The sequence below is a fragment of the Urtica dioica genome, chromosome 5, assembly GCF_054948205.1.
Source record: "Urtica dioica subsp. dioica isolate 48M chromosome 5, U.dioica_male_clone48M_v1_H2, whole genome shotgun sequence".
Classification (NCBI taxonomy): Eukaryota; Viridiplantae; Streptophyta; class Magnoliopsida; order Rosales; family Urticaceae; genus Urtica; species Urtica dioica.
This window is the reverse complement of record NC_142760.1, coordinates 20,691,254-20,716,884: the sequence shown is the minus strand read 5'-3', so window position 1 is coordinate 20,716,884 and position 25,631 is coordinate 20,691,254. Positions and strand designations below refer to the sequence as shown.

Sequence of the window (25,631 nt, the reverse complement as noted above, 5' to 3'; positions counted from 1 at the left end):
CCCCTGGACAAGGCGTCCTCCCCGGCGTCGTCCCCCTCCGGCGCGTCTCCTCCAACACCGGCCGCTCCCGGCGCGGCCTCCCCTTGCACGCGTGCACCGCCCAAGCCACCTGTGGGTGGTTGGGCGTCGTTCCCCGGCCTGGGTGGGTCTTCCCCGATGCCTCCAGCACCGCCGGCGCCGCCCTGGGCCGAGGCACCTCCTCCGGTGCGTGGGCCGTCCACAGCATCCACCTGCCGGCGCTGGCCATCTCCGGCACGCGCGCCCTCTCCCTCACCAGCCAGCCACGCCTCCACCAAAGAGAGATCTTCCCCGGTCATCTCAATTGCGTTGGTTGAATTCGACGAATGCCGTATGTCGGAGATCGTTGAAGGGGGCGAAAATTGGGCCAAAAAATTATCCAAGTTTACGTGGTTGTCCCCGAACAAGTGAAGCAAGTCATCTTCAATGGTCCCACACCCCGATAAGTTTTCAATGGGGTCCATGGGCGCGAATAACGAGACAAAAGTGATTGACAAAAACAAATAATAATATTAAAAGACGTCGGAACATACCTCTTGGCGACGGGCTACTCCGATGGGCCGACGGCAGACTCTGAGTTTACCACGCGACTTACACTCGGTGATAAACTCGGGGGGCTAATGTTACCGGTCCATCTCGGCCTGATAGAGCGGCGACGGCCGCTATAGCGGCCGTCCTAGGACTCCCCCGAAGCACGGCCGACTCAGAGCCGGCGCCCGGCCACGGCCGACTCAGAGCCGGCGCTCGGCCACGGCCGGCTTAGAGCCAGGGCTCGGCCATAGCCGACCCAGGGCCGGCCTTCGCCTCCATGGCCGACCCAGGGCCGGCCTTCGCCTCCATGGCCGACCCAGGACCGGCCTTCGACTCCATGGCCGACCCAGGGCCGGCCTTCGCCTCTATGGCCGACCCAGGGCCGACCTTCGCCTCTATGGCCGACCCAGGGCCGGCCTTCGCCTCCATGGCTGACCCAGGACCGGCCTTCGCCTGCATGGCCGATCCAGGGCCGGCCTTCGCCTCCATGGCCGACCCAGGGCCGGCCTTCGCCTCCATGGCCGACCCAGGGCCGGGCTTCGCCTCCATGGCTGACCCAGAGCCGGCCCTTGCCTCCATGGCCGACTCAGAGCCGGCCCTCGGCCAAGGGGATGCCCAAAACGCCCCTTGGTCGCCTATAAATGCCGGGGTCCCTTCCCCGGTCCAGGTAATCCGAATTTGAGTACTGAAACGCTGTCGAACTCGTACCTCGCTCGTTTCTCTCAAGTCTCGACCTCTAAACACCTAAACCCTCTATAATCTACCTCAACCCTACTAATGTTGAGCGTCGGAGAGGTAAACAGAGGCAACCCCTCTGTTTCCCGTTTGTAGTTCATACATTCTCTACTGCTTTCTAGGTGCCGAGACGAGGTGAACATCATCCACAGCTAAGGGAAGACTCAGGATACCGAGTCCGACACGCTTGATCCCGAACGCGATCACTTGGTCCGGCCTTGGGTCGAACCATTTTGGGGCTCCTAAATAGTTGTCCGAAAAACTGCGACAACATAAATTTATTGTTCTTGAAAATTTAAGTGGGAGGTCTCCTAGAAGACTAGTTGGCAAGATAATGTGTAATCTCAAACTTCAAGTGTTCAAGTGAGTTAAAAGTTCACATTTCTCTCACACACTTTCCTTGTAGAAAATAGGAAATGTCTGAGTATGTACCTTCTGCCTTTATGCACACTACTAGAAATATGACATTTAGCTACGGAAGTATTAGCGACGACTTAATCGTCGCTAATCACCCTTTTAGCGACGAATTTATCGTCGCTAATTATTTGGTGCCAAAACTTCTAAAGTTTGGCGGCAAAGATAATTAGCGACGATATTTTCGTCGCTAATTATTTCTATTCATCGCTAAGTTCGCGGGAAAACAATTAGCGACGATATTATCATCGCTAATAGTTTGGAATTAATGTTTAACAACAATCCAGTGCTCGGGTCTAGGGTTGGATTGGAAACGGCTAACTACGCCAACGGCGATACATATATCAGGTATAGTGCAAAGCATAGCATACATGAGGCTTCCTACGGCAGAGGCGTAAGGGATTTTCCTCATGTTTTCAATCTCTTGTGCAGTCTTGGGAGACTGGTCCTTAGAGAGTGAGACTCCATGCCTAAAGGGTGTTTGGCCCTTCTTCAAGTCCTGCATCAAGAAGCGATCCATCACCTTATCAATATAAGATGCTTGAGAGAGCGACAGGGTCCGGTTTTTCCGATCTCAAAATATTTGGATCCCCGGAATGTACGCGGCTTCTCCTAGATCCTTCATGTCGAATTGCTTTGCTAGTCAGACCTTAACCTCATATAGCTTACCCACGTCATTACCTATGATTAATATATCATCAACATACAGTACCAAAAACACAAATTTACTTTCGTGCATTAACTTGTAAACGCACGGCTCATCTATTAACTGCTCAAAGCCAAAGCTCTTCACAGTTTCATCGAATCTAATATTCCATGACCTAGATGCTTGCTTTAATCCATAAATGGCCTTAAACAACTCACAAACCTTTGTCTCTTGACCTTTTTCCACGAAACCGTCTGGTTGAGCCATGTAAATGCGCTCATCAAGATTGCCATTCAGGAAGGCTGTCATGACATCCATTTGCCAGATCTCATAGTCGAGAGCTGCAGATATGGATAGGAGTATGCGGATGGATTTGAGCATCGCGACTGGCGAGAAGGTTTCTTCATAGTCAATCCCTTCTTGTTGGGTATAACCCTTAGCCACAAGTCGTGCTTTGAACGTCTCGACGTTCCCATCCGGACCCCTTTTCTTCTTGTATATCCACTTACACCCTACGGGTTTAATCCCTTCACGAAGGTCTACAAGTTTCTAGACTTTGTTGACATACATCAAGTCCATTTCAACTTTCATGGCGTCAAGCCAAACGTTTGATTCAGAACAAGCCATTGCTTGGCTATAGGAAACAGGCTACGAGATAGTCTCCATAGGACATGTACCTATCAGGCTTTTGAGTAACCCTCCCACTACGTCTAAGTACTACTTGACGAGATTCTGATGAGTTAGGTTGTGCTTCAGTTGGGGTAAGAACAGCTCTTACAGATGAGGTAGAAGCTTCCTCACCCAACTTTTCTTCATGCACAATTTTGCTTCCAGGTTTCGCGTCCTTCATAAATTCCTCCTCGAGGAAACAAGCATTCGTGCTAATGAAAGTCTTATCGTCCTTGGGACTATAGAAAATGAAACCTTTGGTTTCCTTTGGATATCCCACAAACAGGTACAATTCTGACCTACTAGCCAACTTGCTAGTCTTTTGCCTTAGCACATGTGCAGGGCAACCCCAAATTCGGATGTGGCCCAGATTTATTTTACGGCCAGTCCATCTTTCATAAGGAGTACCAGAAACCGTTTTAGATGGAACTTGGTTCAGAATGTAAGCGGCTGTTTCGAGGGCATATCCCCAAAAGGAAAGAGGGAGTGATGAGTAACTCATCATTGATCTAACCATCTCCATAAGAGTTCAGTTTCTTCTCTCTGACACTCCATTTTGTTGAGGTGTGCCAGGTGCGGTAAGCTAAGAAGCGATACCTTCTTCTTTAAGAAAGTCATCGAACTCTCCAGACATATACTCACCACCTCGATCAGATCGAAGGGTTTTGATCACTTTGCCAGTTTGCTTTTCCACTAAAGCCCTAAAGACCTTAAATACGTTAAAGGTCTCGGATTTGTGTTTGAGCAAATAGACAAAACCATATCGCGAGTAGTCATCGGTGAAGGTAACGAAGTATTCGTATCCTCCACGTGCCTGTTAGCTGAGCGGACCACATACATCAGAATGTACTAGTTCAAGCAACTCAGTGGCTCTTCGACCCTTATCGGAGAAAGGTCGCTTAGTCATTTTTCCTTCTATGCATGATTCACAAGTAGGTAGTGAACCTATTGCAGAGGCTTGGAGTGGACCGTCCCTCACAAGTCTCTTAATCCTATCTAGACTTATATGACCAAGTCTTAAGTGCCATAGGTATGTTGATTTTGTTAGATCGGAGGTGATGGAGAATCCCTTCGAGAGAATGAAAGGAGCCTCGGATTAAAGCGGAACGAACGTGGAGTCGTCTCGAGAGTCGAATTACTTGATCAGTTTGGTCTTGAATTTGCAATTTCGGATGTTGTTTGTGGATTTATGGTTTGTATAGATTTTGGTCGAATTCAGATAAGGGTCGTAGAGGTTGTATGGAATGAAAATCGCCACAATAGTTTATGATTCGAACTATTGATAAGATTGGATGAACAAGAACGCCACAAGGAATTGCCTTGATAAGTTCTTCGTTTAGGGCTTAAAATTTCAGAGAACTAATACTCACACAATTGTTTGATAATCAAAGATGGTCTGTCTTCTTCTTCCACACAATTGATACAAATACTCAATTCGAGATTATGGTTACAAAAACCAAAGAGACGCCATAAATCTCGAATTAACACAAAAAACGAAATAACTCTCAGACCATAAACTCACAAACGGTTGCAAGAAAACCAACAGTCTCACACACACATAAAATTCGTTTATCCCTTTGGGCTTGACTCTATTTCGGATTATTGCCTTGAGTTTGGGCTGAGATCATGTTGACGATTCTGGGCTCTTCTATGGCAATATTTTGGGCTCCAAACTTGTGAAGTAGGCTGGTCACTTGCTCTTTGAATCTCTTGGTTCGGGCTCGCGTCATTGGGCCCTCCGGTGTATCCTTGATTGAATGCGAATGCATGTTCGTGGTGATGTCCTCATCATTGCCCCCGGGTTGGAAAGGATTTGCCCTCAAATCCAAATCTGCATGAAAAGGAGACAAATCAGCGACATTAAAAGTAGCACTCACATTATACTTACCTTGGAGATCAAGTTTGTATGCATTGTCGTTGATTTTTGACACCACTTGGAATGGACCGTCGCCGCGGGGGAGTAACTTGGACTTGCGTTGTTCTGGAAAACGTTCCTTGCGCATGTGAATCCAAACCCAATCTCCGGGCTGAAACAAAACTTTTGTGCGCCCTTTGTTTGCTTGCTTTGCATATTGATCGTTGCGTCGCTCAATGTTGGCCCGAACTTTTTCGTGGAGAGATTGTACAAAATCAGCCTTCCGTGCGCCATCGAGATTAACCTGTTGAGAACTAGGCAAAGGAAACAAATCCAAAGGCGTAATAGGATTGAAACCATACACAATTTCGAAAGGTGAAAATGTAGTGGCTGAATGCTTGCTGTGATTGTATGCAAATTCGACATGAGGCAAACATTCTTCCCAAGACTTAAGATTAGTTTTGATTATGGCACGCAACAAAGTAGACAATGTTCTATTCACAACTTCCGTTTGCCCATCAGTTTGGGGGTGACAAGTGGTAGAGAAAAGTAATTTCGTACCTAATTTTGTCCACATTGTCTTCCAAAAATAACTCAAGAATTTCGCATCACGATCGGAAACAATGGTTTTAGGCATACCGTGGAGTCGTACGATGTCGCGGAAGAACAAGTTGGCGATGTTGGAAGCATCGCTGGTCTTCTTGCAAGGGCTGAAATGCGCCATCTTGGAGAACCGATCAACGACAACAAAAATGGAATCATTTCCCTTGCTAGATCGAGGCAAACCTAAAACAAAGTCCATAGATAAATCAATCCAAGGAGAAGTAGAAACAGGAAGAGGAGTGTACATACCATGGGGCTGACTTTTTGATTTAGCCTTTTTACAAACAATGCAATTTCCACAAATTCGTTCAACATCTTTTCGCATGTTCGGCCAATAAAAATTTGATTGCAAAATAGGCAGCGTTTTAGCAACACCAAAATGACCCATCAAACCACCACTATGTGCCTCACGAACAAGTAATTCACGCATAGAACCACTAGGCAAACATAGCTTGTTTTTGTAAAACAAAAATCCATCATGCAAATAAAATTTTCCAAAAGCTTTTTGTGAACAGTTTGCATGAATTTCACCAAAATCTGAATCATCTTTGTACAACTCTTTTATTATTTCAAAACCCAACAAGTGTGCACTCAAAGATGAAAGTAAAACATACCTCCGAGAAAGCGCGTCGGCGACCACATTCTCTTTACCTGATTTGTACCGAATGACGTAAGGAAAAGGTTCGATGAACTCTACCCACGTCGCATGTCGTTTATTCAACTTGTGTTGTCCTTTGAGGTACTTTAAGGACTCGTGGTCGGTGTGAATGATGAACTCTTTGGAAAGGAGATAGTGTTGCCATGTTTCCAAAGCGCGGATGAGTGCGTAGAGCTCTTTGTCGTAGGTCGGGTAATTCAGCGATGCGCCTTTCAATTTCTCGCTGAAATACGCCAAGGGACGTCCTTGTTGCATAAGGACAGCGCCAATACCAATGCCTGAAGCGTCGCATTGAATTTCGAAGGGCTGGTCAAAATTGGGCAGCGCCAAAAGAGGAGGATTGATGAGGCGCTCTTTCAAAGTTTGGAATGCTCCCTCTTGCTCGTATCCCCATTGGAATCCCACATCTTTTTTGATTAATTCGGTCAAAGGGGCTGCGATGGTGCTGAAATTGGGAACAAAGCGACGGTAAAATCCCGCAAGGCCGTGGAAGCTTCTAACTTGTTGCACGGTCGTTGGTGTTGGCCACTCTTGAATTGCCTTTACTTTCGCGCTATCCACGGAGATTCCTTTAGCGCTGACTACGAAACCAAGAAACACAACTTCGTCCGTGCAAAAAGAGCATTTGGACAAGTTAGCATATAATTGTTCTTTGCGCAACACTTCAAAAACCATGTTCAAATGAATCATGTGGTCATCAAAAGTCATACTATAAATCAAGATATCATCGAAATAAACAACCACAAATTTCCCAATGAAAGAACAAAGTACATGGTTCATTAAGCGCATGAAAGTACTCGGAGCATTTGTTAAACCAAACGGCATGACTAACCACTCGTATAAACCTTGTTTTGTTTTGAAAGTTGTTTTCCATTCATCACCCTCTTTCATTCTTATTTGGTGATAACCACTTCGCAAGTCAATTTTTGTAAAAACACACGCACCATGCAATTCATCAAGCATATCATCTAATCTAGGAATAGGAAATCGATACTTTACCGTGATGAAGTTGATGGCGCGACAATCTACACACATGCGCCAACTGCCATCTTTTTTTGGGACGAGGAGAACGGGCACCGCGCATGGACTCAAGCTCTCGCGGATGTATCCTTTGGCCATGAGGTCATCAATTTGTCGCTGGAGCTCCTTTGTCTCGGTTGGATTAACACGGTACGCTGGACGATTTGGAAGGGCAGCGCCGGGGACTAAGTCAATTTGATGTTCGATGCCGCGGATTGGTGGCATACCGAATGGAACATCATCGGGAAAAACGTCCGCAAAATCCTGTAACAATTCCACAACAAGACTAGGCAAACTTTTGTCAAGTTGGTCAGCGTGTAAAAGATGTCCTTTGTGCAAGAACATCAGAATCGGTTTTTCATTAAAATTGCCTTTTTAACCTTGCTTGCACTCACTAAAAAATTTTGTTTTCTCTCATGGGTTTTGACCAGAGTTTGATTGGCTTTTTCTTTGGTACTCGTGGTCTGTTTGGGAGAATGGCTAATGTGTTTAATGTGGTTGGCATTTTGGTGGAGGTGAGCTTGATCTTTGAGGACTTGGGATGGAGAAAGTGGGGAAAGAACAATCTGATGGTTTTTGTGCACGAATTTGTATTTGTTGGAAAGACCGTCATGAACAGTACGTCGGTCGAATTGCCAAGGGCGGCCAAGGAGGAGGTGACACACTTCCATTGGTGCAACGTCGCATAAAACTTCGTCGTCGTATTTGCCAATTTTGAAAGGGACAAGGACCTGGTCGGTGACGCGTACTTCACCACTATCGTTCAACCAATGGAGCTTGTACGGGTGAGGATGCTTGGAGGTTGGCAAGTACAGCTTGTGGACAAGGATGGTGCTTGCGACGTTGGTGCAGCTGCAGCTATCAATAATGAGGCTGCACACTTTGTCATGGATATGGCAGCGAGTGTGGAAGATGGATTCTCGCTGCGCGTGCTCATCATCGTCTTTGGCGGAAACACTAAGCACTCGCCGGGTGACCAAGGTGAGTTGTTCATCTTCAACTTCAACCTCATAGTCGTCGTAGGTCGGTTCGCCATAATCAACACCAGTTTGGGTTGCTGCCTCATCGTCCGTGATTACATCGCCGTCGGGTAGGAGAATCATGGAGCGCTTGTTTGGACATTCGGAAGCAATATGGCCTTTACCTCGACACTTGAAGCAGGTGAGGTCGCGGTTACGTTGAGGGGTCGAAGCAGGAAGCTTGCCTTTGTTCACGGGGTCGGGAGGTGGTCCTTGGTGAGGGACAGTTGGTAAGGCCGATTGTGGCTTCGGAGGAGAGTATTTGTTTTCGTCGGTTGTGGGGAAGGTGGATTGCCATGGTGTTTTGTCGGGGAAGCGGTTGTATCTTGTGGAGTCTGTTTTGAGCTGTTTCTCGACCACTATTGCCATATGCACCAAATCCTCCATGTCGATAAACTGTTTGATTTCGACTTGGCGTGCGATATCTCGGTTGAGACCGGACAAGAAACGGGCCATGGTTGCCTCCCGTTCTTCATCAACTCCGGTGCACATGAGAGTCATTTCCAGGTCTTGAAAGTACTCTTCAACTGAGCGTGAACCTTGTCGAAGACGCTGAAGGCGGTTGAACATGTCGCGGTAATAATGGGTCGGAATGAACCGCTTGCGCATGACTGTTTTCATCTCGTCCCATGTGGCAATGGGCTGTTCGCCGGCACGTCGTCTACTAGTGGAAATCTGCTCCCACCATATCAAGGCATAGTCACTGAATTCCGTGGCGGCTAGCTTCACCTTCCTCAAATCCGAATATTGGTGACAATCGAAAATGAGTTCAATCTTCCGCTCCCAATCAAAGTAAGCGTCGGGGTCGTTCTTGCCGTTGAAGGAAGGAACACGCATTTTGATGCCGCGGAAATCATCATGATGGTGACGGTGGTCTGCATGAGCTCGTCCTCGAGGGTGATCAAAATCCAAAACATCGGAAACAACTTGTTCGTCGTCGTCATTCGTCCAAGTTCCACGATGCGCTGGTGGAAGGCCTCGTCCGCGTGTTTGTCCGCGGCGTGATGGAAAACCACGTCTTTGGCCTCCTTGGTGGTAGAACGGGTTCTCGAAGTCAGGTGCTTGCCGTTGCTCGGTGTGCACAAATTCGGCAGTTTGATGTTGTTCGATGTTGTCTAAGCGGGCAAGAATCGGATCGAGGAACCGCTGCATGGTTTGGACAAGGTCGTCCATCGTCAAAGGTGGTTGTGAGGATGAAGCACTATCTCGTCGAGGAGTTGTCATGAATCTGCGTAAATGAACAGTAGTATATATATACGATATATAAGGTTAATGGTCCTCACAAAATCACTCCCTTACGTGTTTCGCTCGTAATTTGGAAATTCACTCGTGTTTGGACACTCAAATATGGCTTTTGCTATAATGTAACACTCTGCCTTTTTCCGCTCGTAAGTCCTCTTAAAATTTTAAAACTCAAACAGAAAAACGATCAAGGTGGTGGTGGCTGAAGGAAAAAGCTTGAAAAAAAAAAGGTAAAATTTTCGACGGTGAACAGTAAAATCAGTACAAAATGGTAAAAAAAAATCACTTTCGTGAGAGGGAGCTCAAACGCTCAGAATCACACCAGGATGCCAAAAATACAATAAAATTTCTTCTGGAAATTTTTTTTTTTTTGTACTCTTTTTTTTTTTTTTTTTTTGGCTAAGAACTGGAATGGTATATGCTAAAAGATTGAGGAGAAGAAGTATTCTGGGATATATAATCTGGAAGAAAGTATTTTGAAGGAAATGAAAAGAGATAAATTAAACACACAAGAGAAAAAAAAGTTTTCTGGAGAGATAGAGTTTTCTGGAGGGACAAAACTTTCTGGAGAGAATACCTTTCTGGAGGAAAACTTTCTGGAGAGAATAACTTTCTGGAGGAAAACTTTCTGGAGATTTTTTTTTTTTTTTTGGTGTTTTTTTTTTTTTTTTTTTGCGTTTTTTTTTTTTAAGAAAGGGTAAAACAAAAATTGACTAATTGAGAGCCTAAGCTCTGATACCAAATGATGGAGAATCCCTTCGAGAGAATGAAAGGAGCCTCGGATCAAAGCGGAACGAAGGTGGAGTCGTCTCGAGAGTCGAAATACTTGATCAGTTTGGTCTTGAATTTGCAATTTCGGATGTTGTTTGTGGATTTATGGTTTGTATAGATTTTGGTCGAATTCAGATAAGGGTCGTAGAGGTTGTATGGAATGAAAATCGCCACAATAGTTTATGATTCGAACTATTGATAAGATTGGATGAACAAGAACGCGACAAGGAATTGCCTTGATAAGTTCTTCGTTTAGGGCTTAAAATTTCAGAGAACTAATACTCACACAATTGTTTGATAATCAAAGATGGTCTGTCTTCTTCTTCCACACAATTGATACAAATACTCAATTCGAGATTATGGTTACAAAAACCAAAGAGACGCCATAAATCTCGAATTAACACAAAAAACGAAATAACTCTCAGACCATAAACTCACAAACGGTTGCAAGAAAACCAACAGTCTCACACACACATAAAATTCGTTTATCCCTTTGGGCTTGACTCTATTTCGGATTATTGCCTTGAGTTTGGGCTGAGATCATGTTGATGATTCTGGGCTCTTCTATGGCAATATTTTGGGCTCCAAACTTGTGAAGTAGGCTGGTCACTTGCTCTTTGAATCTCTTGGTTCGGGCTCGCGTCATTGGGCCCTCCGGTGTATCCTTGATTGAATGCGAATGCATGTTCGTGGTGATGTCCTCATCAGGAGGATTCAGAAAGTTTGATCCTCTTTGGCTCACTAATTAGATCATTATCTATTTCAGTGTCTAAAAGATAAGGTTGAGTGGGATAGATGTAGAAAAGAGCATTCTTGATACATGCATCAGTGACAAAAGAATTATCAGGAAACGAAATACGAATTTCATTCTTCATGAACTTTAAACAATAATCTTGCTCAAGAAGACGAGCAACGGATATTAAGTTCTTCCCAAAGGTAAGAACAAAATAAGCATTATTCAAGTTTAAAGTGCGGTCTTCAAAAGACAGCGTCACGAATCCCACAGCCTTTGCAGACACCAGGCTCCCATCACCCCATTTGAAATAGAACTCGCCTTCCTCTAAGCTTTTGGTTTTCTTGAAACCAGTCAAGGAACAACAAATATGGTTAGTAGCAGCGGAGTCAATAATCCACGTTGATACATTATCAGCTACTAAGCATGCTTCGGTAACTAGTACAATACTATGTTCCTTTGCTTTGAGATAGGCATGACAGTTCTTTTTATCGGCCTTGTGAGGTCTCCACTTAGTTCCAAAGGCGGAGGCTTTTTGCTCAGTAGCATGTGCCTCTCCTTGATTCCTCTTTCTCTTAGTGAGACCTACAGCAGTGTGAAATTCCCTCATAAGCTTGGTAACTGTGTACTCTAGCTTCTTTATGGAGTAGTTCATCTTGGAGGTATCAAGAGATGCGGGGAGGGTTTCTAAGACCATATCTATGACATTCTTCCCATCAATCTCAGATCCTAGGATTTCCATTTTATCCAGATAACTAATGATCTGTATCATAGAGTCTCCAACAGGATTCCTAGCCTTCATGTGATAGTTCATAAACTGTCGGACTGCTTGTTGCCTTGCCTGACGCCTTTGCCCTCCAAACATCTCATGGAGATTGTTGAGCGTGTCGGTGGCAGTCTCGATGTCACGATGTTGTTGTTGCAACACATTGTTCATTGATGCTAAGATATAGAATCTCAAAATCTCATTGGAGTAGAGCCAGGCCGCCAAGGCGTCTTTGTCCTCTTGAGTCGAATCATCATTCGTCAGAGGAGGACACGAGGTAGTGAATACCCATTTGTGCTTGTTAATATTAAGGATGATATTGAGGTTATGTTTCCAATTAACGTAGTTTTTGGTTTCGTGTTTGTTTGAGGAAAGGATGATCGAGAGAGGTTTGAGAGACATTTTGCCTATAAAAGTTGAAACAAGTTTATGACTAGTCTTTGGTTTAGGATTTAAGTTTCTTTAAGACTTAATAAAATCCAAAGGTGTCATAAACCAAACGATAATTTACTCCCTCAAGAGAAGGCCGCAAAAACTCTCCATTTATAAGTAAATGACACATCATTAATGCTTAGCCAAGATGTCAATACACCAATTTTGACTAGCCACCTTTTAAATTGGTTTGATCACTCACATCCTTTCGTAGAGCCTCGAGGGAGGATTACTAGGGATTGAGTCTAAGTGTGTAACCAACCACTTATTCCGAAAGATCGATTTTGAAAAACAATCCACCAAGGGGAGGTCTTGTCTCATTGTCTCACTTTCGGACATAGCTCATTGAGCAATGATCAGTGCAAAGCGCCCTTGAGTACTCTCATTTAAGAGAGGGCCACGAGGGTGACTCTTAGTCTGGCGACAATTGCACGTTTCATTAGTGTAGGGGATCGTGGGTTACAAACAACAAGTATAACCCTCCCACTTAGTTTTTGGAGTTGGTACATCGACTCTTATAAGTTCGGAAACGGTTTTCCTAGTTATAGAGCGATAGAGCAGACAACTAGAAAAGAATCCTATATCTTCATGTTCAGAGCAGTGTTAGTGCATAAAGACACAAGGGACATACTCGGATCTTTTCCTATTCTCTATTTCGGGAAAGTGCATGAGGGAAGTGTGAACTTCAACTCACTCGAACACATGGAAGGTTGCGATTACACATGTTTTTATTTTTCTGCTTGTCTACAAGGAGACTTCTCACTCAAATTTTCAAGAGCATGTAGATTTTGAACATATGTGATATAGATATAGTTTTGAAAACATTTTGAAAACTTATTTGATTTGGATGACAAAATATTTTCAATTTTGAAAGCGAAAACGGTTTTTCAAAATTCAAACTAGTTTTGTAAAAACTCAATTTCAATTAAACTTTCAAAAATCAAAACATTTTAATCTTTCACACCATGTTTATAATCTTGCTCAAGAAAATTTTCTCATTAGAGCTCTATAACTCATGGTAGTGGGGCTGAAAATCCGGATTTCTAAAAAAACACTGGACTTACGGAACAGCCGCGCACCTCGGAGTAAAATCGCCATAACTGGGGGCTCCGATGTCCTTTTGACCTGAAACCGGTGGCATTGGAAAGAGAACAGATAGAGATTTAATTTGATTCAAGAATCATTAAATTTCGATTTCTGAGTAGATATTTATGCCAATTTTACTGCAGGTTTTACTCCAGCTCGAAGAAAAAAAAATAATTAAAGTTCGGTCTTTTTAGGTGCTAAAAAGAATCGAGTATAACGGAACATTTTAAGAAGTTGTTAAGGCTTTTATTTGTGTTTTGTTAATATGGTAATAACATCATATAAAAGAAATAACAAAAAGCATAAAATGATTCAAGTAAATAAAAGAAACTAGCAAGACAATATAACTAGTCATAAAAAATACTCAAAAATTTTTCAAACTTTTAAAACACGAATTTTAATATAAAAAATTAAAAGCTTTTAGAACTGATTCTAATGTGTTTTAATAACATCCCAAACTCGGATCATTTTTTATTTAAAGGCAAGAGCAATAAATTAAAAAAAATCTAAGATAACAATTCTAACTTTTCACAAAATTAGTAAACTTTCGAAAACGATTTTCAAGCTCATAATTTTAAATGGGTTATTTAGTTATATAGCCACACGGATATAGTGGATTGAGATATAGCCCACCTTTGGTTAATTTCTTGTAAATAACCAAGTAAACTTATTAACAAATTAATAAAAGCCTTATTTAACACAACCAAACATATATTTTAGGTAGTTAATAGGCTGCCACGTATGCAAGTTGGCTATTTACAAATTATTTACCAAAGGTTGGCTAATTTACAATTCATATAGTTTAGGTGGCTTACGTAGCCAATTTTTTGATTTTAAATACATGCACATGCATATCTTTGACCATAGCTCTGATACCATTTGTTGAAATTGATCTAGAGTTTAAGAAAAAGTCTAACGCTTCGGTTAGCTACGGAATTTTAAAAATTTTCTTTTGACTAGTAAAATGATTTTACTAACCTAGACAAAGAGCAAGCACATGTAAATAGAAACAATTATGAGCATAATAAATTTACTAAGCTCTTTAGAAGGTTGAAAACGTTCGTCTCCCCTTGCAGCACGTCTCTCTTCTTTCCTCGGGAACTTGAGCAACCACAAAAGTTTCTATCACATGAATCACTCGAAAAAGAAAGGAATTAGTGTGTGGGCACTTTTAAACACGACGACTCGAGAACACGTCTCAAAGTCGAAGAGCTAAAACCACTAGGTCAAATGAGGACCTAGGTGCCAAAACAAAAACGAAAAATAACCAGAGAGAGAGGAGAAATCGGCCACAAGGTCTAGAGAGAGAGAGTCTATCAATCTCTAACTTATGTGGAATGAATAAAATGAGCGGAATGAGGGCTCTATTTATAGGAGAGGGTTTTACCTTCAATAAGGTAGTTTCCTCTTTTATAGAATATCACATATTCATGAGCAAATATTTCCCTTTTCTCTATCCAAGTCACACGGCCAAACTATGCCTTCATGACACCTTGGATTTGTTTCCTCTTTTATTTTCCTTCTCCCTTGACTTGTCTTGGCCGAAATTGCACTTCCCTCTTTGAGGAAATTTGTTTCCTCTTTTTCTTTTGGCAAGTATCTTGATACATTCATGCACAAAAATCTCTCCCTTTTCTCATTGGGTTGGGCGGCCAAGAAGGCCTTCTAGAAGGTGTTTCTAGATTTTCTTCTCTTGTTCATGACAACATAAGAAAAGCCCATTAAGAATTTTCAATAAAATTCTTACGAAATGAAATTAATCCACAAGGCCCAATTAAATCAATTTTGGCCGAGTGGTCTTAAGTCATCAAATGACCTTGTCAAAAAATCTATTGACATTCATTTCATCCTATGTCTCAAAAGACAAAAATACCATTTTGACAATTTTCGTAAAACTTGTCTTGTTTTTGTTTTGACTTAGCCTCTAGTTTAACTATTCCTACTCGATGACTATTCCTACTCGATGTGATTTGTGACAGTGACCTCATGGATCCAAATGAACAAAACTTGAGCTAAATACTTGGACTCAAAAGTTCAGAAACCTTTTCCAAGTTTAGCTAAATGTCAACTGACTCCACTAAAGAGTTGACACTGAAAATCTCTCGGTTCAAATGCATTTAGTGACAAAAGAATTATCAGGAAACGAAATACGGATTCCATTCTTAATGAACTTTAAACAATAATCTTGCTCAAGAAGACGAGCAACGAATATTAAGTTCTTCCCAAAGGTAGGAACAAAATAAACATAATTCAAGTTTAAAGTGCGATCTTCAAAAGACAGTGTCACAGATCCCACAGCCTTCTCAGACACCAGGCTCCCATCACCCCATTTGAAACAGAAGTCGCCTTCCTCTAAGCTTTTGGTTTTCTTGAAACCAGTCAAGGAAAAACAAATATGGTTAGTAGCAGCTGAGTCAAGAATCCATGTTGATACATTATCAGCTACTAAGCATGCTTCGGTAATTAGTACAATACTATGTTCCTTTGCTTTGAAATAGGCAGGACAGTTTTTCTTATCGGCCTTGTGAGGTCTCTTCTTAGTTCCAGAGGCGGAGACTTTGTGCTCAGTAGCATGTGCCTCTCCTTGATTCCTCTTTCTTTTAGCGAGACCTTCAGCAATGTGAAGCTCCTTCATAAGCTTGGTAACAGTTTACTCTAGCTTGTTCATGGAGTAGTTCCACTTGAAGGTATCGAAAGATTCGGGGAGAGTTTCCAAGATCATGTCTATTTTAGTCTCCCCATCAATTTCTAATCCAAGGATCTCCATTTCGTTTAGATAACTAATGATCAGTATCATATGGTCTCTAACGGGAGTTCCAGCCTTCATACGACAGTTCATAAACTGTCGGACCGCTTGTTGCCTAGCTCGACGTCCTTGCCCTCCAAACATCTCGTGGATATTGTAGAGCATATCGGCGGCAGTCTCGATGTCACGATGTTGTTGTTGCAACACATTGTTCATAGATGCTAAAATATAGCACCTCGCAATCTCATAAGATCGGAGCCAGGCCGCCAAGGCGTCTTTTTCCTCTTGCGTTGAATCTTCATTCGTTTGAGGACAGGGGGTGGTGAGAACCCATTTGTGCATGTAGACAGTAAGGACTATGTCGAGGTTACGTTTCCAGTCGACGTAATTGTCGCCTTCTAGTTTATTCGAGGAAAGAATGGTTGAGAGAGGGTTGAGAGACATTTTGCCTATAAAAGTTGAAATAAGTTTATGATTAGTCTTTGGTTTAGGATTTAAGTTTTTAAACATTTGATAAAATCCAAAGGTGTTATAAACCAAACGATAATTTACTCCCTCAAGAGAAGGCCGCAAAAAATCTCCATTTATAAGTAAATGACACATCATTAATGATTAGCCAAGATGTCAATACACCAATTTTGACTAACCACCTTTTAAATTGGTTTGATCACTCACATCCTTTCGTAGAGCCTCAAGGGATGATTACTAGGGATTGAGCCTAAGTGTGCAACCAACCACTTAGCCCAAAAGATCAACCTTGAAAAAACAATCCCCCAAGAGTAGGCCTTGTCTTCATCGTCTCGCTCTCGGACGTAGCTCATTGAGCAATGATCGAAGTAAAAATTCCATAGAGTACTCTCATTTAAGAGAGGGCCACAAGAGTGACTCTTAGTCTCACATTAATTACTTCTTTCATTAGTGTTGGGGATCGTGGGTCACAAACAACGAGTATAACCCTCCCACTTAGTTTTTGGAGTTGGTACATCGACTCTTATAGGTTCCGAAACCGATTTCCTAGTTATAGAGTGATAGAGCGGACAACTAGAAAAGAATCCTAGAGGTTCATGTTCAGAGCAGTGTTAGTGCATAAAGGCACAAGGTACATACTCGGATCTTTTCGTATTTTCTATTCGGGGAAAGTGCATGAGGGAAGTGTGAACTTCAACTCACTCGAACACTTGAAAGTTTGAGATTACACATCTTTTTATTTTTCGGCATGTCTACGAAGAGACCTCCCACTCAAATTTTCATGTGCATATAGATTTTGAACATATGTGATATAGATATAGTTTTGAAAACATTTTGAAAACTTATTTGATTTGGATGACAAAATATTTTCAAGTTTGAAAATGAAAACGGTTTTTCAAAATTCAAACTAGTTTTGAAAAAATTCAATTTCAATTAAACTTTCAAAAATCAAAACATTTTAATCTTTCACATTATGTTTAGAATCTTATAAAAAAAACATTTTTTCTCAAGAAAATTTTCTCATTAGAGTTCTATAACTCATGGTAGTGGGGCTGAAAATCCGGATTCCTAAAAACTGGACTTTCGGAACAGCCACGTACTGTTGTCGGTCGTTTTCGGAAAACCCAGAAAGCCGAGAAGACGCGCCGCTCAAAGGGCCGATGCTCAGGCCGAAGGTCCTGAGGAGCGGAAAGCCTTCCGTCACGAGTCGACTGACAAGCCCTCGTGCCAAACTCTCAGCTCCTCAAGTCGAGCCTCGCTCCTTGAGTTGAGTAATTCTCCTCGAGTCGAGCCCTTGAGTCGTTCTCCTTGAGTCGTGCCTCGCTCTTCGAGTTGAGTCACTCTTGTCAAGTAGAGACCTTCATATTTCGCGTAACAAGCGTGATAACCGAAGACCGCTAAGGCGCACAAGAGTCCGACGAGACGGACCATGCACCGCGCGCCCATCGTGGAAACCGCGCGCGCAGCACGCCGCGCCGGCCAGCCACGCACAGCAAGCCGCGCGCCGCGCCGGGCAGGCAGCGCGCCACGCCAGGCAGACCGCCCGCCGCGCCAAGACACGCCCGCGTCGCGCGCCCCATGCGCCGCGCATCCCGCGCCGCGCCCGATGACCCGCGCGCCGTGCACCTCCACTTGAAGGGAGAACGCCCCCTAGTCCCATACAGACGAAAAAGAAGCCTCTCAAGGCCCCCAAGCACCTATAAATACCCCCTTTCATTGAGGGGAAAGCCATCCCATTTATTCTCAAGGAACTTGAAACTTCTCTCTGCTTCTCTAGATGCCATCCTTGGCTTGAAGCGGATTCTCCTCGATTTCTCGTTCTCAGAGATTCCGAAGCACTTCCGGGGACTCCCGAGTGCCGCCTCTCTCGAGCCCACGAGTGCTCTAACAGTTTTCGACTGAAAATCGCCTACGCGTCCACCATTTCCGACTAGAAATCGCCTACGCGTCCGGAATCTCCGCCACGACAAGGAACTCTTGACTTAGAGTCTTCCACGTCTCCAAAAGAGAGAAAACACACATTTTCTCTCGGGTCACTCGATCCTAGAGTTCTGAGACGTCGCCGAGGACTCCTCCGCGCTCCGTCTCCTTTGTCGAAAACACCCTGATGCGAATCGAGGAGTTAAAGTGGATGCAAGTGATCAAGGAGTTCAAATGGATACAAGTGGACCTGAGATGACTAAAAGAAAACTTTCAAGTGATCCATTAAGTTTGCCTAGTGGGCCTCTCACAAGGTTTAAGGCCAAACAATTCAAAGAGGCTCTAAATGGGCTGATTCAACAAGTTAGCTCATTTGGGCCCAAAGTTGAGGCAAATCTAAAGCAAGAGAGCCTAATTACAATGATTAAGGTTCTACAAGAGTAATCAGAATGCCTAGGTCATTTTTAGGCATTGGATCCACATTTCTAACAATAAATAAGGCTGTTCACTCTTTTGGGAGTTACTTTTGTAACCACTCAGAATAGTTGGACGAATTTGGGGTGTTTATACCCATTTAGTGTGTTGTTTTGTGTGTTTTTATGTCAAAAACTTTCAGTTTCAATGTTATAAGGGCTGAGAGTTATTTGCATTTAGATTTCAGCTTTTATTACTAGTGTCTTAAATGTTGTTTTTAGAGCTGTTGGAGCAAAACGTTTTTGGCTGATTGTAAAGCCTCCCCAAGGCTATAAATAAGTGTTTAGGAGAATGTAATCAGGGACAATTCCCCTTTGAATGAAATATATGTGAGTTTGTGTCTTTCTTGTTCTTGAAAAGACTTTTTGAACTTATCAAGTTTTCTTGTGGCGTTCAGCAAATTGACTTATCATCTTGATTCTTAAGTGATCATCTTGAGTATCTTGGTGTGGCGTCATATATATTGTAGGCTTGGTTCTTATCTCTCTAGATATTGGGTCAAGTCTCAACATTCTAGTCCTTTGCAGATCTTGGGGTCTTTTTCCAATCATTGTTATTGGGTCTTATTACATTTGTTGGTAAGGATCATAACATTTGGTATCAGAGCTTGGGTTCTAAGGAAAAGTTTGTCTATCAGTTATTTTAATTTTCGTTTGTGTCATTTCAAGTAAAAAAAAAAAAAAAAAAAAAAACACAAAAGAAAAAACACAAAAAAGCACAAAAAAAGTAGGTTTTCCCCTTTTTTTTTCGCACAACTTTCAGTTTTCTTTGTTTTCTTATCATTATAATTTAAAAAAAAAGGCAAAAAAAAGGGGAAAAAAAAAAGCAAAAAAAAAAAGCAAAAAAAAAAAAAAAGCCAAATGAAGAAAGAATTCAGTCTATCGTTGTAGTATTTTTGTTTGTTTTGTTTTATGGTCTGATTCTAGAATTGGTAATTGAGCTTTTTAGTTTACGTAGTGTGGGTTGTTTATCTCATATCTTATCCTTTGCTTTTGAGTCTCGTGATTTGTTGAGTTGTTTCACACATTGAATTGCTACTCGAAACACTTGTTGTTTACTTAGTCTGATTAAGAACAAAAGAAAACACTAGAGTGGAAAAAGGCAAGAGTGTGAGATTATTTGAGGGTAAAAGCCATTTTATTTCTAAACACGAGTGTTGAGCGGATACATTATTGAGAGAAACACGTGAGCGAGTGTTTGTGAGGTCCTCTAACAGATACGTTTTTTTTTAATAAAAAATATATATATATTTTAAATGTCAGGAAACGAATCTGATCGTGGGAGATACGTACAACCACCACTTAATAGAAATCTTCAAATGGAGGCATTCGTGGCGTTGATGACGGAGAAGTTTGAGCAACTAAATGCGAGGATTGATGGAATAGAAGGGATGGCAGCAAATCATGCACCAAATGTTCCCAATAGACGAGCACAAAGAGCTGAAGAAGAGGGTGATGTATCGGAAGGTGTTGAAGACGAGGTTGCTGAAGATGGTGGAGAAGAGCGTCAACATAATCGGGGCAGGTTTGGGCGTGGTAATGGGAATAGAGAAGCTAGGAGGGGAAGGCCTGGAAGGGATGATGATTTGGGGAGTATAAAGGTGACCATACCTTCTTTTCAGGGGAGAAATGAACCTGAAGTCTATTTGGAGTGGGAGCAAAAGATAGAGATGGTGTTCGAGTGTCATAACTACTCGGAGATGAAGAAGGTGAAGCTCGCAGCGATTGAGTTCACTGATTATGCCATAATATGGTGGGATCAGTTGTTGAAAGAAAGGAGGAGAAATAGAGAGCGCACGGTGGAGACATGGGAGGAGATGAAAGCCATCATGAGGCGGCGATTCATTCCAAGTTATTACCATCGGGAGTTGTACAACAAATTGCAGCGTCTAACTCAAGGAATAAAGAGTGTAGATGAGTATTTCAAGGAGATGGAGGTGGCAATGATAAGGGCAAACGTGGTGGAGGACAGAGAAGCAACGATGGCCAGATTCTTGCATGGACTAAATCGTGAGATAGCAGATGTCGTGGAGATGCAACATCACGTGGAGTTGACCGATATGGTGCACCAAGCCATCAAAGCGGAGCAGCAACTAAAGCGAAGGAACATGGCTAGGAGAGGACCAAGTATGTCGTCAACAAATTCGTGGAGGGCAGCCTCTAGACGAGATGAATTTCAAGCAAACAAGCCTAAATTTGACACTTTGAAAAACGTCGTACAACAACCAGGGGCTACACAAGGTAACAAAGAGGCTAATTCTACTAAAACACGTGATATAAAGTGTTTCAAATGTAGAGGTTCAGGACATATAGCCAGCGAGTGCCCAAACAAGAGGGTTATGGTGATAAACGCACAAGGTCAGCTTGAGTCGGAGGATGAGGAAGATGAAGTAGATGAGGACATGCCACCACTTGAGGATTGCAGCGATGGTGAATACCCAGTCGATGGAGAACTATTAGTGGCGATGAGAGCTCTTAGTGCACAAGTGAAGAAAGAAGAAAATAATCAGCGCGAGAATTTGTTTCATACTCGATGCTTCGTGAACCGGAAAGTGTGTAGTGTGATTATTGATGGAGGAAGTTGCACGAATATCGCGAGCAATGAACTTGTCGAGAAATTGGCGCTGCCTACCTTGAAGCATCCACGACCCTACCGTCTTCAATGGCTTAATGATAGTGAAAACATCAAGGTGACAAAACAAGTTCTTGTGGCATTTTCGATTGGCAAGTATGAAGATCAGGTGCTTTGTGATGTGGTACCGATGGAAGCTTGTCACATGCTTTTGGGGAGGCCATGGCAATTTGATAGGAGGGTCTCACATGATGGTTTCACCAATCGATACTCTTTTACTCTTAAAGAGCAACCTGTTACACTTGTACCATTAAGTCCCAATCAAGTTCTTGCTGATCAATTGAAATTACAAACAAAAAGAGAAAAAGAAAAAGAAAAAGAAAAAGAAAAAGAAAGAGAAAAAGAAACGGAAAGAGAAAAAGATGAAAAAAAGGAATTTGAAAAGAAAGAGAGAAACATGAGTGAAAAAGTTAGTCTCATGGCAAAAAAAAGTGAGATCAAGAGGGCATTATTCACCCATCAGCCCCTTATAGTACTCATGTACAAGGAGGCCTTTTTATGTACTGATGATCTTGCCAGATCTTTGCCGAGCAACGTTTTCTCTCTTTTGCAGGAATTTGTAGATGTGTTTCCGGAAGAGGTACCTCCTGGTTTACCTCCTATTCGAGGGATCGAACATCAAATCGACTTTGTTCCTGGCTCCACAATTCCAAATCGACCAGCCTATAGAAGTAATCCGGAGGAGACTAAGGAACTTAAGCGGCAAGTCAGTGAGCTAATGGAGAAGGGACATGTGAGAGAAAGCATGAGTCCGTGTGTTGTTCCGGTGATTCTAGTGCCGAAGAAGGATGGGACATGGAGAATGTGTGTTGATTGTCGAGCCATCAACAACATCACGGTAAAGTATCGACATCCTATTCCTCGTTTAGATGATATGCTGGATGAATTGCATGGATCGTGTGTGTTTTCTAAAATTGATCTTAAGAGTGGATATCATCACATTAGAATGAAAGAAGGAGATGAGTGGAAAACTGCATTTAAGAAAAAATATGGATTGTATGAATGGTTAGTTATGCCTTTTGGGTTAACCAATGCCCCGAGTACATTCATGAGACTTATGAACCATGTTTTACGTACTTTCCTTGGACATTTTGTTGTTGTCTACTTTGATGATATTCTGATTTATAGTAAAAACCTTGAGGATCATGTTGCACATCTAAAATTGGTTTTAGAAGTTTTGAGGAAAGAAAGCTTATTTGGAAATCTTAAGAAATGTACATTTTGCACGGATAAGCTTGTGTTTCTTGGTTTTGTTGTAAGTGCTAAAGGGATTGAAGTTGATGAGGAAAAGGTGAAGGCAATTCACGATTGGCCAACGCCTACTTCGGTAAGTCAGGTAAGAAGCTTTCATGGTTTGGCTAGTTTTTATCGACGATTTGTTCGAGACTTTAGTAGCCTTGCAGCGCCGCTAACCGAAGTCATCAAGAAGAACATCCCATTTAAATGGGGAGCTGAGCAAGAAAAGGCATTCAGACTGATCAAGAAAAAATTAACTAATGCTCCTTTGCTTATTTTGCCTAACTTCACTAAAACGTTTGAAATTGAGTGTGATGCTTCAGGTTTAGGAATTGGTGGAGTTTTGATGCAAGAAGGAAGACCAATTGCGTATTTTAGTGAAAAGTTGAGTGGGGCAGCCCTGAACTATCCTACTTATGATAAGGAATTATATGCATTGGTGAGGACTTTGGAAAATTGGCAGCACTATCTTTGGCCTAAAGAATTTGTGATACATACGGATCATGAGTCGTTGAAGCATTTGAAGGGCCAACACAAATTGAATAGAAGACATGCGAAATGGGTGGAGTTCATTGAAACATTTCCGTATGTGATCAAATATAAGCAAGGTAAGGAGAATGTTGTGGCAGATGCATTATCTCGCAGGTACGTTCTACTCTCTACTCTAGATTCTAAGTTGCTTGGATTTGAGTACATTAAGGAATTGTATGCTTCTGATTCTGATTTTGGGGCAGCCTTTGAATGTTGTTCTAATGGGGCGAATGGAAAATTTTTCATTCATGATGGTTTTCTATTTCGTGAAAATAAATTATGCATTCCTCATTCTTCATTACGTGAACTACTTGTTAGAGAAGCACATTCTGGTGGTTTGATGGGTCATTTTGGGGTAGCTAAGACATTGGGTATGTTGCATGAACATTTCTATTGGCCCCATATGAAACGAGATGTTGAAATGATTTGTGAGCGATGCATAACTTGTAAACAGGCCAAGTCTAAACATCAACCACATGGTTTGTATACACCACTTCCGATTCCTAGTGCACCTTGGGTTGATATTTCAATGGACTTCGTTTTGGGATTACCAAGGACTAAGAGGGGGAGAGATTCTGTTTTTGTGGTCGTTGATCGATTTTCTAAAATGGCACATTTTATTGCATGTCACAAAACTGATAACGCATCAAACATTGCTGACCTGTTTTTCAAATAGATTGTTAGGTTGCATGGCATGCCTCGCACAATTGTTTCTGATAGAGATGCGAGATTCTTGAGCTATTTTTGGAAAACGTTGTGGGGAAAGCTGGGAACAAAACTATTGTTTTCTACTACTTGTCATCCACAAACCGATGGGAAAACTGAAGTGGTAAATAGATCATTATCCACTTTGTTGCGTTCTATCATTCAAAAGAACCTGAAAGCTTGGGAAGATTGTTTGCCACATGTTGAATTTGCATATAATCGTAGTGTTCACTCTGCAACTAAGTTCTCTCCTTTTGAAATTGTTTATGGTTTTAATCCAATAACACCTTTGGATTTGATTCCTTTACCTATTGGTGAGCAAGTTAACTTGGATGGGAAAAAGAAGGCAGATCTTGTGAAACAGATTCATGAGAAGACAAGGCAAAACATAGAGCGACGGGCTGAGCAATACGCAAAGAATGCCAACAAGAGCCGCAAGAAAGTGATTTTTGAGCCAGGGGACTGGGTTTGGTTGCACATGAGAAAGGAGCGATTCCCTGAGCAAAGGCGTTCCAAATTACTTCCAAGGGGTGACGGACCATTCCAGGTTTTGGAGCGCATCAATGACAATACCTACAAGCTTGACTTACCTGGTGAGTATGGTGTTAGTGCAAGCTTTAATGTTTTTGATCTATCATATTTTGATGTAGGTGATGATTTGAGGACAAATCGCTGTCAAGAGGGGGAGAATGATGCGAATCGAGGAGCTAAAGTGGATGCAAGTGATCAAGGAGTTCAAATGGATACAAGTGGACCTGAGATGACTAAAAGAAAACTTTCAAGTGATCCATTAAGTTTGCCTAGTGGGCCTCTCACAAGGTTTAAGGCCAAACAATTCAAAGAGGCTCTAAATGGGCTGATTCAACAAATTAGCTCATTTGGGCCCAAAGTTGAGGCAAATCTAAAGCAAGAGAGCCTAATTACAATGATTAAGGTTATACAAGAGTAATCAGAATGCCTAGGTCGTTTTTAGGCATTGGATCCACATTTCTAACAATAAATAAGGCTGTTCACTCTTTTGGGAGTTACTTTTGTAACCACTCAGAATAGTTGGACGAATTTGGGGTGTTTATACCCATTTAGTGTGTTGTTTTGTGTGTTTTTATGTCAAAAACTTTCAGTTTCAATGTTATAAGGGCTGAGAGTTATTTGCATTTAGATTTCAGCTTTTATTACTAGTGTCTTAAATGTTGATTTTAGAGCTGTTGGAGCAAAACGTTTTTGGCTGATTGTAAAGCCTCTCCAAGGCTATAAATAAGTGTTTAGGAGAATGTAATCAGGGACAATTCCCCTTTGAATGAAATATATGTGAGTTTGTGTCTTTCTTGTTCTTGAAAAGACTTTTTGAACTTATCAAGTTTTCTTGTGGCGTTCAGCAACTTGACTTATCATCTTGATTCTTAAGTGATCATCTTGAGTATCTTGGTGTGGCGTCATATATATTGTAGGCTTGGTTCTTATCTCTCTAGATATTGGGTCAAGTCTCAACATTCTAGTCCTTTGCAGATCTTGGGGTCTTTTTCCAATCATTGTTATTGGGTCTTATCACATTTGTTGGTAAGGATCATATCACACCCTCCAGGCTCCGCGCCTCACTCTGCGTTACATACGCCTTGAACTACGTTCTGACCTGATCCCTCATCACACGGGTACGTAGGCAGCCGACACATAAGGCACGGTCACTCCCCCTCCTCACTCCTTCTCTCCTCTGAGAGGTGGGTT

The 25,631-nt window shown here is 42.2% G+C and overlaps 1 pseudogene; it reads left to right on the top strand.

The window, feature by feature from the left end:
* The first annotated feature begins 20,124 nt into the window (after window positions 1-20,124).
* LOC149397600 (uncharacterized) lies at window positions 20,125-24,858 on the top strand (annotated as a pseudogene).
* The last annotated feature ends 773 nt before the right edge of the window (window positions 24,859-25,631 follow it).